Source organism: Phodopus roborovskii, unplaced genomic scaffold (assembly GCF_943737965.1).
Source record: "Phodopus roborovskii unplaced genomic scaffold, PHOROB, whole genome shotgun sequence".
Lineage (NCBI taxonomy): Eukaryota > Metazoa > Chordata > Mammalia > Rodentia > Cricetidae > Phodopus > Phodopus roborovskii.
Window position 1 is genome coordinate 29,455,196 of NW_026126434.1, and position 17,582 is coordinate 29,472,777.

The 17,582-nt window shown below is 46.0% G+C and overlaps 1 long non-coding RNA gene across 1 annotated transcript; it reads left to right on the forward strand.

Annotated features, from left to right (window-relative positions):
- The first annotated feature begins 7,683 nt into the window (after positions 1–7,683).
- LOC127223871 (uncharacterized) lies at positions 7,684–11,765 on the forward strand. Its single transcript, XR_007834669.1, has 5 exons — positions 7,684–7,704; positions 8,124–8,144; positions 8,691–8,711; positions 9,265–9,285; positions 11,745–11,765. It is a non-coding gene; the product is annotated as an uncharacterized LOC127223871 (long non-coding RNA).
- Positions 11,766–17,582: the final 5,817 nt, after the last annotated feature.

The following is a 17,582-nucleotide window of genomic DNA, read 5'->3' on the forward strand; positions in this document are numbered from 1 at the left end:
CAGGATTGGTTGTGTTTATTTTTGTGGCTGTAACAAACTATCTCAACTTTCTGCCTTACGATACCAACTAACCTTACAGTTCAGTAGGCAAGAGGGTGCCACACACCTCAGATCAGGGTGTCAGTAGATCTACACTCCTCCTGTAGAGGTTCTTGTTTTTCAGCTAGCATCTTGCCTGGTTCCCTTGGCTCACAGCGGTCACAAAGATCTATCAAGCTCCATATTGTCTAGTTTTCTGCATCCTCACGTTCCTGTCTCTGTCATGTCTATTGCCCTCTTCTTGTTTGGACACATGTGGGTAGAATTAAAAGCACAGCTAGACCATGTTTGAAAACAATGAGCCTTCTGGTGTCCCTGCCTCTTACACTGGGATGTGAGAGGGCGTTACAGAAAGTCTGTGTTGTTTTCATCCAATTCCGTGCAATGGGATTAAACACAGGCTTACACAGGAGTGAGTAGAAGTCTGTGCTGACATGGAGGGCAGACTAACACTTAAGAAGTCTTAGGATAGACAGATCATCTTGGAAAGAAAATAATCCCCTTAAATATTTGTTCTCATCAACATAATCCAGGACAATCCCTGGAGCAGCCTGACCTCCATCTGAGGCACTAGCTCCATTTTCCACACAATAGCATCACAGATTCCAGGGTCTGGGACACGGGAAGCTTTGGGGGCAGTTATTGCTCTGCTTACCACACACACATGAGCAAGAGAGGAAAAAGGAATTCATTTGGTAAATGTCTTAGTCAGGGTGTGTGATGAAACACCATGACCAAAAGCAATGTGGGGAGAAAAGGGTTTATTTGGCTTACACTTCCACATCACTGTTCATCATCCAAGGAAATCAGGACGGGAACTCACACAGGGCAGGAACCTGGAGGCAGGAGCTGATACAGAGGCCATGGAGGGTGCTGCTTACTGACTTGTTCCTCATGGCTTGCTCAGCCTACTTATAGAACCCAGGACCGCCATCCAGGAATGGCCCTATCCACAATGGGCTGGACCAATCCCATCAATCACTAATTAAATGTCTTACAGCTGGATCTTATGGAGGCCTTTTCTCAATTGAGATTCTTTTCCTTCAGATGACTCTAGCTTGTGTCAAGTTGATACAAGATCAACCAGCACAGTGACCAATAGTCCCTGGATAATTCCCCTAGGCCTCAATCAATCTTTCTTTGGCTGAGTTCATTCTATTTATCTATGTGACTGATTTTTGGATAAAATGGTCATATTTTCTACATTTGTTAGTTTGATTCTGTTCTTTATCAAAATGTCTGATCTTTGCTCTTGTGAATTCTAGTTCTCCTCTCTACTGCCAATGTTCCTCAGAAAGCACACCAGAGTCTGGGGGCCGGGAGTGTGGTACAGAGACACTCTTTCACCACACTCATCCAATCAATGGCAGAAAGGGGGTGTTACTCTTTCCTTCAGCCTTATTTTAAGGCAACATCCACAGAGACACTCTCTCACCACACTCATCCAATCAATGGCAGAAAGGGGGTGTTACTCTTTCCTTCAGCCTTACTTTAAGGCAACATCCACAGAGACACTCTCTCACCACACTCATCCAATCAATGGCAGAAAGGGGGTGTTACTCTTTCCTCCAGCCTTACTTTAAGGCAACATCCACAGAGACACTCTCTCACCACACTCATCCAATCAATGGCAGAAAGGGGGTGTTACTCTTTCCTTCAGCCTTGCTTCAAGGCAACATCCACAGAGACCAAGTTCTCTCAGGGCCATGAAGCACTCACTCTGGTTTTGTTTTTTGCTTTTAGGAGCATGCCAGTCCAATCCTGGTAAGCTGCTTCACTTCTCTTCAGCTCTGCCAACAGTTGGCCCCATATCCAGGAAACTCTCCAGAAACTCCCCACATTTCTTGGTTTACTATAACCAGACACCCCCACACTCAGCCCGAGTACAGAAAGCAAACAGAAGTCCCTTGTGGCTTATTAAGATGGCATGTCCCCAGGAATCACACCCATTCCCAAATCTGTAGAGCAAGGATTCAATAAATGAGGAGGATAACAGGGATGAGGGGATTCGATGAAAATAAGGATGCAGCAAGAGAGAAATGGTGTCACCTGTCTGTGAGGGACTGCAAAGCTTTGTATGACTGACAGCATTTACTTCCCCAAACATGTGCCCGAGTCAGGCTGGCAGCAATGGAACAGACAACTAATGCCCCAGATCCCTGTGCTGAAACTGCACTGGTTGGGAGCTAATTCTCTCTCTGCTCCTCGTTTTGACAAACATGCAGAGAGAGAGAGAGACAGAGAGAGAGAGAGAGAGAGAGAGAGAGAGAGAGAGAGAAAGCTGAGCATAGGGAATCTCAAAGTCTGCTCCTTCAATGACACACTTCCTCCAGTAAGGCCACGCCCACTCCAATAAAGCCACAACTCCTAATAATGCCACTCCGTATGAAGTTATGGGAGCCAATTACATTCAGACTATCACAATAATTAAGATAGATTTTATTTAGTTTTGCTTCATTTTTATGTAATTCAGTCACATAAAGGATAATTCCTTATAGAAACAAACTAGATCTTTTCTGATTTAAATATTTGAAATAGTAAACTCAGATCTTCCATGTGTCCTGCCACATCTCAGGGGACAAGCACAGGAAAGTGTTAACAGTGCAGTGAGTAGTAACTGCTGTGGCTGAAGTGGCCCAGGCTAGAGAGTTGGAAACTGTGGACAGGGATCAGACAATGGGTACCATCCTGTGTCTACACTCACATACCTCCTAGGGTTTGCATATGTAAATGATTAATTAGTACTTGGGTATTTTTCAGTGCCCAAGTACTGGTAGGAAAAGAATCGGTAGGAGAAAACTAGAGAACATTGGACGTTGGAACACGTTAGAAGGTCACAGGATTTACTAGTGTACCTGATGTGTGCACCACAGGCTATTGTGAATGAGCAAGCCAGCTGTGGCCCCTGTCTTACAGAGATCACAGGTCCTAGCTGAGTAAGATGAAAAACAGACCTGCACACAAATACACTCAAACTTGCTCAGACAATAGATTAGGGTGGTACGGAGAGGGGGAGGTGAAGGTGGAGGTTCAGAGCGAGGATAAGATACCTGGGTTTGAAAGGAGATCTGAACTGACAACCTGCATGGCAGGACTGACTAACTGTTAAAAGAAGGTGGTAATGCAACACTGTAGCAAGGAAAGCAAGTCCCCAGCACGAATTCAGATACCTCCTGTTTTAGAGTACAAGTTTCAGAAAGCAGGGGCTGCGGGGTGTGCAGGGACATCAGATTAAGGTTAGACACATATTGGTCGACAGCCTTAAGACATAGATTACCTTCAGGCCGTTAGTAAATTCCATGGGGATATAGCCCTTCACTGTTAACCAAAAAGGAAAGTGTGTAATTAGCTAAGGTCTTCAGCTAAAGGGTATGCAACACTCAGGGACCAGCTGCCACTGTGTAGGAGCACCCCCTTACAAACTATTACCTCTATACTAACTTGATTACTTGATTTTTTTTAACCATTCTTCAGCTTTAAGCCAAGCACCAACAAGTAAGTTTTTCTTACATTTTTAATATCTGATGTCATCAGACCCCACACTAAACAGGACTACTCACTCCCTGTCTTACCTGTTTTCTGGTTAGGCAGGGTGACCAGACTTGGAGCTCATGATTCTGTAGCTTTACCTTCACCCACTCTCTTAGCTGCACCTTGCCCACCTTCACGACATCTCTCTCCATGGCAGTGACATGCCCTGCCTAAGCAAATTCATGTCTTTGGCCACACATTCCTCAACTCCAGCATTCATTTCATTTCTCTTCTGTGTGTTCACACTCTCCTCCCATTAGACCTTCTCCTTAAGCTGTAAGGCAGTTGGATCTTCTCCGACCACCACCCTGTGCTGGCTGTGGGCTGTGGGCTTAGTGAAAAGCCACTGACCATATCCAATCTAAACCAGGCAATTTCCCAATTAAGCTGAGAGTCATGAGACTTGGCCTGCTCACAAACACGTTTAAATCATGTCTGCGTGTCGACTGGTCTTCTCGACATGCAGATTGTCACCAGGCCACCTGGCACTGCACCCCCCTCACGTCCCATTGTTGTGTGAGCACAGGCAGGTGACTCAGTTTCTCCAGACAGTTTAAATGGTTACATAAATAATTACAAGACTCAGCTTTAAGGTTCTCAAAAGTGAGGAAGATGGAGGCAGTGAAGTCTAAATGAGTCTCCCAGGTCAGATTTCACGATCATAGCAAGATAATTGTGTTTTCTAAATAAAGGAAAGATGAAGAGAAGGGATATATTTTTAAGTGAGGAAATCAGGGATTAATTTAAAAAATAATCCCAATTAGACAGTTTGCCCCTCCCCCTCCCCCCACCACCCAATGCTTGAGGTAATTTTCCACTCTGAATCTTACTCATCTGGATTCATATTAAAGCCTTTTCCCTAGTGGTAAAAGCATTCCATCTTGTCCAAATGTATATCATAACCTCTATCTCCTCCCCCCCCCAAGAGCACCACAGCCTCGGTGCCCTATAACCAGATGGCCTTATTTCTCATAGGTGTCAAATCCTACCCAACTGACCAAGAGCAATTGACACGTATTCTTAAAATAGTGAAAAGGTCCCCCAGCTCAGGCCACAACCCCCTGGAGCTAGCCCCAGCCCTTCACACTGCTGCCTTCCATCCAGTCTCAGAGGAACCCCTTAACCACTGCTAAGCCAGGCCATCTGCAGGGGTACTTTGTTTGGCCAACATATTAATTTTAACTATGAAGCTCAAATAATACTTAGATGGGGGTGGACTTTTCACATAGACAACACTCCTATGATGGCTCATTCCAGCAGATTCTTGGTCCTGAGACTTAGTGTGTGTGCAGAAACTTTGAATGTGCATGCATGTGTGCCTCTGTGTGTGTGTGTGTGCCTTGCATATATGTGTGCATGTGTGTATGTATGTGTACATGTCTGTGCATGTGTGTATGCTTGTGTGTGTATGTACATGCATGTGCAAGTCCATATGCATGTCCCCTGAAGACTCCAAGGGCACTGACCATCAAACAGCACAGTGGTGAGCAGCCTGTCTATCTAGGATGAACACTTGGCACACACTGCAGAACAGCTTCTCTTCCCATTTGGAAGATTCTCCCCAGAAACCGCCCTGGACCCCAGTATACCATCTTATGGCTTGGCAGAGTACCCAAGCCTCGTGCTTCTCAGCTTTCATTCTGAGGGCCCACACTCAGTCCTTTCTGTCCCTTTGCCTCTCCACAGTCACTGGGTATTCCCCTCTACAGTGTTCCCAGCAGAATTTCCTCTCTTTCCATTTGTTTTTACTCTGAATTTCTTATTAGGGTCTCAAAGTAGTACTAAGACAGGGGAGGGGGTACAATTTCCACTCTAAACATGAGGAAGTTAACTCAATAAATCAATATTCCCAGAGCCAGAGCACTGGAAAGTGATAAAGCTGACCCTTGGGTCTGCAACCTCAAGACTCCACACCACACATCTGGAGGGAGCAGACACCTGCTCTCTATGGTCTGAATTTCAAGACCACAGTTCTGTCCTCTCCTTGATGTTTTTCGAACTTTTAGAGAATTTCACACAGCGTACATTGATGATACACACTACCACCTGCTTCCCAGACCCACCCCTCCCCGACCTTGCCCCCTCTTTTGAAGAAACTGTCTCTCAGCAACTGTCTTGGTCATCCTTCCCTGACAGGCTTTCTATCCCCTTGTCAGAGATGTTCCCTAAGCACAGGGGCTGTTTTGTAAATGTGTTAACTGGGGGAGGCTCCTAAAATTCGGTTGATCTCATTCTGAGCACTTGCGGCTGCAGTAACAACCTAATTTCTATCACAGGTAGAACAAGAAACACCAAACTATTTCAGGAACCTCTGTGTATGTATCTTTGCTCTATAATTCCACTCCTGGGCCTTTTGTGCAATGCCTGCTCTGGGGGAGCTTGCAAAGGGTAGTAAGGAGATGTCACACTTAGGTGCAGGGAGCACTGTTGTTTGGCTGTTCCTGTCTGTCCCTCCCTTCAAGACCCTAGAAGTGATGGTTCTACTGCTTCATGCAGGGCAGTGAAAACTCTGCCAATGATGCCCAAGCTCACTCATTTAAAAGTGCATGGAAAATTCCGGGGCCAGACGAAGCACTTCATCAGAAACAGATTTGTAGAAAGATTTGGTGAAAGGTTCCAGGAGAAACCCAGACAAGGGCAAGTGACTTTAGATGGTGGCCTGTCTCCTAAACAACAAAAGGAAATGCAGACTGACTTCCTGGTGTCCTCCTGTGTGAATCTGACTTTGATGAATGCTGGACCCAAACTCCCGCCCCCAAAACAATGTCGCTAAGTTATGATCCTTCCAAACTTACAGTTTTGTCTTTTTTATTTTAGCTGGCAACTTAGGACGCATCAGTAAGTTCCTCTCTGCTCTTTGATCTTCATTCCCTTTGCCTCACTTCATAAAATACAGTCCTGGAACCTCTACTTCCTCCTACAAACACTGTCCCTTCCTTCCCTTCCTCCTCTGCCCTTGATATGCTGGACACCCCTGTGAGACAGAATTACAGATGCAAGGGGAGAGGTGCTGGGAGCAGACACAGTCCAGTGAAAAGTAGGAATGCTCCTCTATTTGAAGTTGCAGTGGCACTCATGGGAGACTAATGTGGCCTCCTCCTCAGTAACATGGGAGAAGGCTTCTGTGACACACAATGAGTCCCACCTGCAGACAGAGGGTCCCCACACCATCAGTGATGGTTTTAGAAAGAGTGGAGTGTGCCTATGAACACAAGTTTAGAACAGGAGCCTAGAGACTATGGCGAGTGACATTCTAACAACATATCTGCCGGGAGCCTGCTGGATGCCAGTCAAGATGTGTGAGCGATTTAAGAAGGAAATAAAAACTGAAAGTGGTCTGGGCATTGGTGGCACATGTCTTTAATTCCAGCACTCAGAAGGCAGAGTCAGGTGGATCTCTGTGAGTTCGAGGCCAGCCTGGTCTTCAGAGCTAGGACAGGTTCCAAAACAATACAGAAAAATCCTGTCTCAAAAAAAAAAAAAAAAAAAAAAAAAAAAAACCTGAAAGTGGTTGGCCCAGATTGGATCAGCTCTCCACTCCTGTGGAGCCTCTGCACTACAGCAGCCATAAATGGACTGCTGGCAAATAAAGGTGAAGCTCCCAGGGGCTTTGTGTGTTAGCACATCTGCCCATGACTTCTGAGGCTGCTCAGACCTAGGACAGGTAAATCCTGGAGGAGAGGAAAAAGGTTGTCAGAGTCAGGACTTGTGAGTCACAGGAGGCTATTTTGCAGGGCAAGGTTGCCTAGGGTCCTAATCCCTTTACCGAGAATCCCTACCTAGAATGTCTTAAGTCTGTCTCATACCTCTGTGCCAAGCCTGATGAACAAGGACCTAACTGGTCACAAAGATAGGAATCTTGTGGTCCCCTTCAGAAGGCCTTCGGCTCTAGCTAACCAGTTCAAGCTGGCCAGCTAAAAGGAATGCAGCGGCTGTGTCGATACACACCATCCACGGGAGGGTGCTGACCGTAGCTAATGCTGCCCATTGAGCTGAAACTTCTCTGTTAGTATCTGTTTCTGACTCTTTCCCAGAATTTTGATGTATACTACTTTCCTTCCTTCATGACAGAACTAACCAACTCTGTTTTGTTTTGTTTTCCCATTATTTTAGCAGGAACCATTGGACCTATTAGTGAGTTCTTTTTCATCTTGTCATCCTTCTGTGGGCTCTGGGATCTGACCCTCTCTGAATCTCACCTGTGTCAATCTCCTTTCTGGAATAATTTCACACGAGTGTTTCCATGACACCTCCTGATTTCCAAGACCTAAGACAAATGCCCTGAAATGTCCCTGAGTTTAAGAAGAGGAAAAGTTAAGTACTTCTTACATTTTTATTTTATTGAATTTTTTAATTAATTTCTCAGTTAAGTTGGGTCCTGAATAACTTGCTCTGATTGGAACTTTTTGAGAACCTCTGCCAAACTACCTGCTGTCTTTGTATTAGTCCTTCCCTCTCTGGTTGAGTTGTTTCATGATTTCTTTGGGAAATAATGATGGCATGCAAATTCTGCGACTGTCAACCACACTGATGTTCCCTTGTTCACATTGCAGTGCAATTCTCCGCGCCCATCCGTGAGTATCCATCTTCCACTCTGGCCCTTCCCATAGCCAACCTCTGGGGTACTGTGTTTCCCAGGCTTCTCATTACAGTTTCCAAAGAGGTCATTGTGAAGTACACTGACCTCAAATCCCATGTGCTAACTTAATAAAAATCAAAATAAGGGCCTCTAGGGGGCAGTGTAAACACCCTTCATAAAAGGAAGGTATACTTCTCAAACCTTTTAGGTCTTCTAAGGGAATGGAAAAAGAAAAAGATAAGTATTACAAACTAATGGCGAGTGAGTCTTTCTCGATTGCCTGGGGCTGACCCACCACAAAACAGAAAGAAGCCTCCACTCTTACAGGTCCTGTGTGTTGCACAATAGGAAGGCTGCCTGTGGTTTACCATGCAAGCCACCCTTGGTCTTCCCAGAGTTTCCACCCATGATAGTTCTGCTAGGATGAAAGCTGAGAGGCAGGTATTCAGGTATTTCCTTCACCGGTAACGTAATGATCTCTCTCTCTCTCTCTCTCTCTCTCTCTCTCTCTCTCTCTCTCTCTCTTTCTCTCCTTCTCCAGCTGGAGCTACAGGACCTATCAGTAAGTTTCTTGTTCAGTTCTCTACCGTGGCTCTTGCTCTTTTTTTTTTTTTTTTTTTTTTTTTTTTTTTCAGTAGCTAGTGGATCTTTTCCTGTTTTCCGTGATGGGGTTTCAAAGGTCTGAAAGTGTCACTTTCTTGGCCTTTTGTGGTTTCCTTCCACCTGGTATTTCAATGAATCATCTATGAATTGTGAATATGCATGTCACTGATGATAAAGTAGAGGATGGACCCTTGGAGAAAGTGTGTCCTGACATCACGTGAACAAGGGGCTTTTAACAAGAGCATGAGGGAGGGCAGTGGGGACAGAAGAAAATGATCCCAGCAAGCAGGGTTTTTCCAGTCCTCTGCAAGGGTTTAAATGGAACCTCTGCCACCCGTTGTCTCCGGGGAACCACGGGGTGAAGGGATTTCCTCTGCCTGAGCTGGCTCTGGTGCAGTTTTGCAGTCCAGGCCCCACCAGAGCAGGGGCTCTGGATGAGAAAGGTGCTATCTGGAACCCAGAATCACCTACTGACTACCCCTTTTGTTTCATTCTGTTCTGTTTCCTTCCAGATCTGTCTCAAAGAACCATCGGTAAGTCACCGCAGTGTCCATTGTATGCTTGGCCCCTTGGGGTACCTGGGCTAATTAGTCTGCTTCCTGTCAATTATCTATACACCGATTCAAACACAGAGTACTATAGCAGCTTGATTATCCCTCCCAGAATTCCTATAGATGGCATTAAACCAGGTTCAACCGTAAAAAGATATTAACTATGAAAGTGGAACCCAAAAGCCTGGGTTGTCCCTTCCTGATCCACTTGTCACAATCCGGCCCTTTAGAACCAGCACACAATAAACCTCTTGCCTCCCGTGCATCTGTTCATCTTGTAAATGGCATAAACATGAAGTTTCTTCTGACTTGTAACTTCTCTGACAACTTTTCTCCAGCCAGTCTGGTTCTGTCATTATCAACTTCCATGGCAGCTGTCACTTCCCAATCTACATTTTCCCTCAGAAGCCATATAAGTAACAGCTAGGTGCCAAGATAAAATTGTTCACTGTAGCTTTATAAATGGAGTCATAGCTACACACAAACTTTTCCCCCACATTGTGTTTTATAGCCTTACTAACAAAAGTTAAGATTTTTAAAAATTATGCAACTAAATAAATATGACTTGAGGCTCCTCTAGGTTCATGTGAGTCACCGAGTACACCATCATTGGCTAACTCTGAAGTGTCTCACTGCCATTTATATTGTTTTCTTGGGCTTAGAGTATAATGATGAGTGAGGCAGGCATCACATTATCCTTTATAAAGCAGGGGCTCCAGTTTTTTATATATATAATTCGTTTATTTTTATTTTATATGTATTGGTATTTTGCCTCCATGTAAGTCTGAATAAGGGTGTTAGGTCCCCTAGAACTGAGGTTACAGACAGGTGTGAGCTGCCATGTGGGTTCTGGGAATTGAACCCAGGTCCTCTGGAAGAGCAGCCAGTGCTCTGTTAACCCCTGGGCCATCTCTCCAACCCAAGGACTCCAGTTTCATTGACTCTTCGTCCTTCTGCTACTGTTTTTGGGCATTACAAGTGACATGCTGAATCCAAGAGAGGAAGGGCCTAAAGGAAGAGACGGTGAAAAAAAAAAAAAAAAAAAAAAAAAAAAAAACAGCAACAAAGTGAAAAAGAATGAAGATGACACAGAGAGGAAAAAAGGGGAAATGGGAAGACGGAAGACGAGTGAGTGACACAGGAGGTGGGAGCCTCCTCGCGGCTGAGAAGGGGCAGAAAAGGAGCAGCGGCAAGAGATGGCAGTGCAGGAAACTGAAGAAAGAGGGAAAAAAACATGAAATGATCCTGTGTCCAAGGAATCGGTGGCCGTCATGACCTTAGCAAGTATTCTAGGAGCTCTACCTCAAGAACAAGGGTGCATGCGCACACACACTCACACACAACACACACACACACACACACACACACACACACACACACACACACACAAAGTGGGACTGGAGAGAAACTGCTAAATTACGTTGCAAATACCCCAAATTCCAGCTTGTCTACTGCTCGCAGCCCAGGGTACCCAGATCTGGAAAGTCACCTTCAGATGGGTCAACTGCAGACATTTTCTATCATGAGCACCATGGCATGAGACACGGGTGGAAAGGAAAGGGGCTGCAGTCCCAGTGGGTGGGTCTCTTGGATTGACTTGACTGCACTCACCCAGGATAATCGTGGCCGTCTGATGCCAGCTGACTCGGTGTGTCCTCAGCAGGAGAAGCCATCAGCCATGAGGGCGGCAGCAGCCAAACCCCTTTTTGAGAGTTGTCCTAGATGTGGTCTCCACAAGGCTCAAAAGCCATCTCCACTCTGTTCTCTTCGACAGTCCAACAAAGTAGAAGCTGTCCTGTCCTGGAAAATCCCCCCACAGGTCCCTCAGAAGCCCTGTGTAGACAATCTACAGGAGTCCTGAAAGGAACATGGCCACAACTTCTGAACAAATGTCTTTAGTTCTCTATTCTGGATGCATTATATCCACCTAGGCTCCTTCCAAAATAAGCAATATTGCAAGTGAGGTAACAGGTTTCCAGTCCTCAGATGGCCTCAGCATCATCAACTGAAAGCCAGTTCTCCGTTAAAAGCAGAAGGCTTCATTGACCCTCAGCTCAGACTCTGACACTAATCAAACCAGACAGAAGTCACCACCGTGAGTTTCCAAACAGAATCCAGGAGAAGAACAAACTGAGCCCTTACCTCCTCTGCCTGTGTACCTGGGACATTAACTGATGAGAAATAAGATGTGTATTAGAGCATAGTCCCTTGAGTAGGCAAGTGGTCTGTCTCTTTGGTACTGGCAGGGGGCACAGTTCCTTCTTTCTCTAATGTCCCATGTGCCCACAAGAATCCACAGTGAGTGTTATGCATGCCTTTTGTTCATAACAGACCTGGCTAGTTTTCCATGATCCCAGCATTGCTGCCACTTCTCCCCTAGTAAATATTTATATTCCAGCAAAAACGTCCATACTAACATGCCAATCCTAATTTCCTTCCAGTGCAAACTCCTGGCCCTATGGGTAAGTTGCCTGTAGATGCACTGGCTCGTCATTAGTGACTTCCTATGACAAAGAAGGACTTTGGCTCCAGCTCTTCTCAAACCCTGTTCCTCGACCTGGCCTTCCCCTGTGCCATAGCTTCCTTCTTAAAGACTGGTGATATGTTAGAAAATGGGGACCCCACTGCCCTAAAATCAGTATTAGGCAGCAGGCTATTGTTTATAATTGTAACAATATGTCAGTAAACAATGATTTCCAAAGCAATCACAGTGGTCAAAGAGAGTGGGCATAAGGGTTAAAAAAATAAGCACAAAACTGAAAGGAGGAATGGCTACAAAAATTAACATGCCTGGCAGGGCCAGAGTGGAAGAAGGCAAGGACAGGGATTTAACTGGGGAGCTCCTTTGCAGCTGTCACAAGAAGCTAAATCTAGAGGGAGGCCAGCTGGGTGCTGATGCCAGGCTATACACTGCAAGGGCCGGCTGACATGAGGCTGCATGCAGCAAGGCTATCATGGGAACCATTGACATTGAATGCTGGGATCAACACCACCTGGGAAGGCTGCTCTTACCAAGTTTGCCTGCTTTATAGCTAACCACAACCTTTTTTTGTTATTTTTATTTGTAGTGCAAGCTGCAGGATCCAGTGGTAAGTCTCTATGTATATTTTTTTCTCTCTCTGATGTTTGTTGCCCTGGCATAATATTCAGAAGGCCTGTTCCTCATCTTGATGGTTTTTGTTGCCATAGAGTGATGGTTTTAAACATGTTGTCCTGCTTCCTACTTTGTATCTGTCAGGAATTCTCTAGAGCTACATATTAAGAGAGGGACTACAGAGGTGGCTCAGCAGTTAAGAGCAATTTCTGCTCTCACAGAGGACCCAGGTTCAGTTCCCAGCACCCACATGGAAGGTCACAACTATAACTCTAGCTCCACAGTGCCCTCTTTGGGTGTCTGCAGATACCAGGCACACATATAGTATTCAGAAATACATGCAGGCCTGCTGGGAGATGATGGCAATGATGTAGGGAAAATAACAGAGAGAGGAAACAATAAGTTTAAACAGACTGAGGCTGGCTGGTCCTGGGTGCTGTGGCGTGGACAGCCCCGTAGGCACCTGAAGGAAATGAAGTCAAAGTATAGAGGGGTGGAGACATGCACAAAATTATGACCACTTGTTGCTTCCCAACCTGAACATTGGTCCTAAGGATCTCTTGGACAATGAATAAAAGTCATCATAGTCAACTTTAGCACACACCTGTAACCCTGAGTCAAGGCTACCTCCCCCTGTCCTCTTAATTATCCCACACCTGCTGCCTTGTAAATTTTCAACAAAGTATTTTTGTATTTCTCGATTGCCCAAAGTCTCCTAGGAGCTACCATACATCTCCTGTGTATAAATACTTTGGAAATATTATAATGTATGCATGAAAATGCTATCACTAGTTTTGTTCCTTCTAGCTTTCCTATGAGTTGTGGATGAGAAAAAGAGAGTTTAGAGCAAACTAGTTAAAAAATTTACAAAAGTGAGTGTCTTTAGAAGCCTAACCAAATGGGGGTGGGGTGGGGGAGAAGGGGCTTCAGGGGGCCCGGATGGCTAGGGAGGAAGTGCACTGAAGGAGACCTCAGATGACCACACAGGGAGGGGTGGGTTGGAGGGAACTGCATGTAACCAGAGCACACAGATCACAACATTACGAATCACAGTGTTATCTCAAGAGCTGTTTCAAGAACTTTCCACCCTGGATGGAAAGAGGATGACTGAACCTCACTGATGACTGCCCCATCCATGTTTGTTCTTTCAGGTGAACCTTCAGAGCCCTGCAGCCGTAAGTCACATGCTGTTCCTAAATAACGACTCTCAGAGAGGATGGGATCCTTCCCTGGGCTTCCTTCTGCCTTGTGAAAGTAACAACCTGTTCCGCCTGTGCTCCTCCTGTTCTCCCGTGCTCCCCCTGTGTCCCTGCCTCCTCCCCTGCCCCTCCTGTGTCCCTGCCCTCCTCCTGTGCTCCCCCTGTGTCCCTGCCCTCCTCCCCTGCCCCTCCTGTGTCCCTGCCCTCCCGTGCTCCCCCTGTGTCCCTGCCCTCCTCCCGTGCTCCCCCTGTGTCCCTGCCCTCCTCCCGTGCTCCCCCTGTGTCCCTGCCCGCCTCCCCTGCCCCTCCTGTGTCCCTGCCCTCCTCCCCTGCCCCTCCTGTGTCCCTGCCCTCCTCCCGTGCTCCCCCTGTGTCCCTGCCCTCCTCCCCTGCCCCTCCTGTGTCCCTACCCTCTTCTCGTGCTCCCCCTGTGTCTCTGCCCTCCTCCCCTGCCCCTCCTGTGTCCCTGCCCTCCTCCCGTGCTCCCCCTGTGTCCCTGCCCTCCTCCCGTGCTCCCCCTGTGTCCCTGCCCTCCTCCCGTGCTCCCCCTGTGTTTCTGCTCTCCTATGCTCTTCCCATGTTCCTCCTGTGTCCCTGTACACCTCCTGTGCTCCTTCCGTGGTCCTCTGACTCCTTCTCCCCCCACCACCTCACTGGTGTCCAAGAAGGAATGAACATGGTGCCACAGTGTAACCCTTGTACTGGAAAGCTGGAGGGGATGAGAATCAGAGGTTCAAGGCCACCCTTAGCAAGCCCAATGCCACACTGAGCTACATGAGTTCTTGTCAAAAGAAAAAAATTAGAGGAAACCTCCCAAAGTTTATAGCAACTTGCCTACAAGAGTAGGAAGGAAACTGTATAGGTGAGTGAAGGCTTGCACAACATAGGAGAAGAAGATCAAGGCGGCATGGGTTAGGAAAGGCGCCAGCTGAGGCTGAGCAGCTGACAATCAATCTCCCCACCCCAGGGGACAAGAGGGTTAGTGTGTTCCAGCAGGCACTTGGTAGTCCACTGAGGGCCCTGCTACCAGACTTCCCACACTAATCTCTGCCTTTGTCTTTCCAGCAATAGAATCCATCTGTAAGTCTGGCTGCCTCTTTACATGAAGAGAACCCGATGTCTCCAGGGATGTTGAAAAGTTCTTGAGCCAAAAATTTCTCTATCCACATTAGGATCCAGTAGCTTAACACTTGCTCCAACCCCATGACCCTCTCATGACTCCACTAGAGCACCAACACACTTCTAGAATGTTCTTTGGCTTACTTGAAAATTAAGGGTCAAATGAAAAAGTGTTCCTGTGGTACTAAAGACTCTGAATTGGGAAGGAAGAAATGAACAAATGAAAAGTAATACATATTCCTGTCTTCCAACCGGGCCATCTCCACAAGAGATTACTATGTTGTTTGTCCCTGCTGTGCCTTCTCAGAGCCATACAATACCTATCAGACCTGATATTCTAACAAAGGACCTGAAAATTTCTATTCTGTTATGGTGAAGCCACCTGCTTTTCCACTGCCTAGAATTCCACAAAGTGGTCGCCAGCTCTCTGAAAGTTTGCATACCTTTATTGTAGCCCCCGGCAAAAAAGAAAACCAAAATAAGGCTGGGGACTCAGATCTGTGAGCCCAGCTACTTAGCAGGCAGAGCTAGGATAGTGCTCACTTTGTAGCCTATCTGAGCAAACCAACAGGGCCTTGTCTCAAAAAGCCAAAAAAAAAAAAAGTAAAAGAAAGAGGCTAGGAATGAGGAGAAAGGGGCCAAGAATGTAGCTTAGCAGTAAAGCATTGCCCTTTCATATGTTGAGGCTGTTCAGTCCCTAATGTGGAGAGGGTGAAAAAGAAAGAACGAACCAGAAAAAAAGCATAAAGTAGTGAGGATGTGGTGGTGCTGATATCTGTAACCCCAGTGCTTGGGCAGTGGGAACAGGAGTCACAGTCCCAACTTGGACTCATAGTGTGACCCTGTCTCAAAGCCACTCTTACTAAAGGATGAAAGCAAAGTAATCAGCTTCTCTGTTGGAACACAATCTCAGGTGATGATTAAGTCTGCATCTATTCCCACCTCCTCAGCACCCCCATGCTGGGATCCAACAGTCTTTATCTGGACACCGTAGAATTCACTATCAAATCCAACCCCATCAAATCTACCTGGGTTATTAACAATACTCTATAAAGTCTGAATTTGACTGATGTCCAAGCATGTAAAGAGGGAAACATGCAGGGCCCTACAATTTTACATAATCAACCACAGAAGACTGCTTACAGAAAGAAAGACTAGCAGAGGAAAAGAGGAACAGGGGGCACAGAACCACTGTGGTGAGGGTGTCCTGGCCTTCTGGGCCTGCATGTCCACATTTGATACCACAACATCTGACAATTTCACTGACCCTGTAGGAAATCTCAGAGCTTAGAAGCTGCTGTCCCCTTGTTAACCTGCTTTCACATTACCCTAATTCTTTTTTTTTTTTTAAATACTTTCATGAGAAAAAAATCAAAGAATTGACTTACATAAAATAAATAACAAGGGGAAAGTTTCTCAAATATGATGGTTCAGGGTAGAAGCATTTGCCCCACAAGTCTGACATCGTATCTTCACATGTGTGTGTACACATACCCTACACCCTCAGGTACACAGATACACCACACACACACACACACACACACACATACACACACACACACACACACACACATACACACACACACACACACCTGCCAAATGAATAACCTTTAAAATACAAAAATGAGTAAAGAAAAGTAAGCAGGTAATTTTAATTTTCTGTTTTGTTTTTTGTTTTCTTTCTTACCAGGTGAACCAACTCCAATTGCCATAAGTAAGTCCAGCTGTGGGGCCTCACAATACCCTCTCCTTGACAGTCCTAAGGTCTTTAACCACCTACCTACCTGCATCAGAAGCCACAAAGTCACTGGGGCCCCTCCAGAAAGTGTGGGTCTGCTAACTCACAATGGGGCCAAGCAGATACCAAAGGGTGGTCATCTCCCATCAAGATGGAGCTCTAAACAGAAGACAAAACAGTGTGACAGGGAAATGTTAAGCCCCCTCTCTGTCTTACAGGTTGTCCACCATCACCACCGGCGCCTAACTGTAAGTTCTGCCTAGTTTTCTACTGTTTTTCCTTTGCTATTATTGTTATTGTGGGTGCCCTGCCCATTCTAACCCTGTGTGCAGACACCTCAGATGTGTGACCCTCCCCCCCTTCCCTTTGCCTTAGTAATCCAGCCCCACCTGGCATCAGAATGTACATCAACTTCCCCTCCTGTAAGAACAAACATATTTTTAGTTGCATAGTCTCATTTAACTCATATGTTACAAGTAGGTTTTTCCTGCCGGTCTGGTCCCACCACCATGCCAGCCCCAAATAATACATAGAGACTTTATATTAGATATAAGCTGTAGGCCGGTTACTAGTTTCTTATCGGCTAGCTCTGTCTTAAATATTAAACCATTTCTATTAATCTATTTCCACGTGGTCTTATCTTCCTGGAGAGAGGGGATGGCATTCTACCCTGTAGGCCCCCCATCTTGGATCGCCCTACTACTTCCGGAATCCTCCTTGTCTCCTAGTCCCGCCTATCTTGCTTTCCAATTGTCCAGCAGTGCTTTATTCATTAACCAATAAGAGAAACATATTTACAGAATGACATCTCCCATCACAAAACTGTGCGACAGGGAAATGTTAAGCCCCCTCTCTGTCTTACAGGTTGTCCACCATCACCACCGGCGCCTAACTGTAAGTTCTGCCTAGTTTTCTACTGTTTTTCCTTTATTGTGGGTGCCCTGCCCATTCCAACCCTGTGTGCAGACACCTCAGATGTGTGACCCTCCCCCCTTCCCTTTGCCTTAGTAATCCAGCCCCACCTGGCATCAGAATGTACATCAACTTCCCCTCCTGTAAGAACAAACATATTTTTAGTTGCATAGTCTCATTTAATTCCTATAGTAGTACCATTAATTAATCCCTGTGA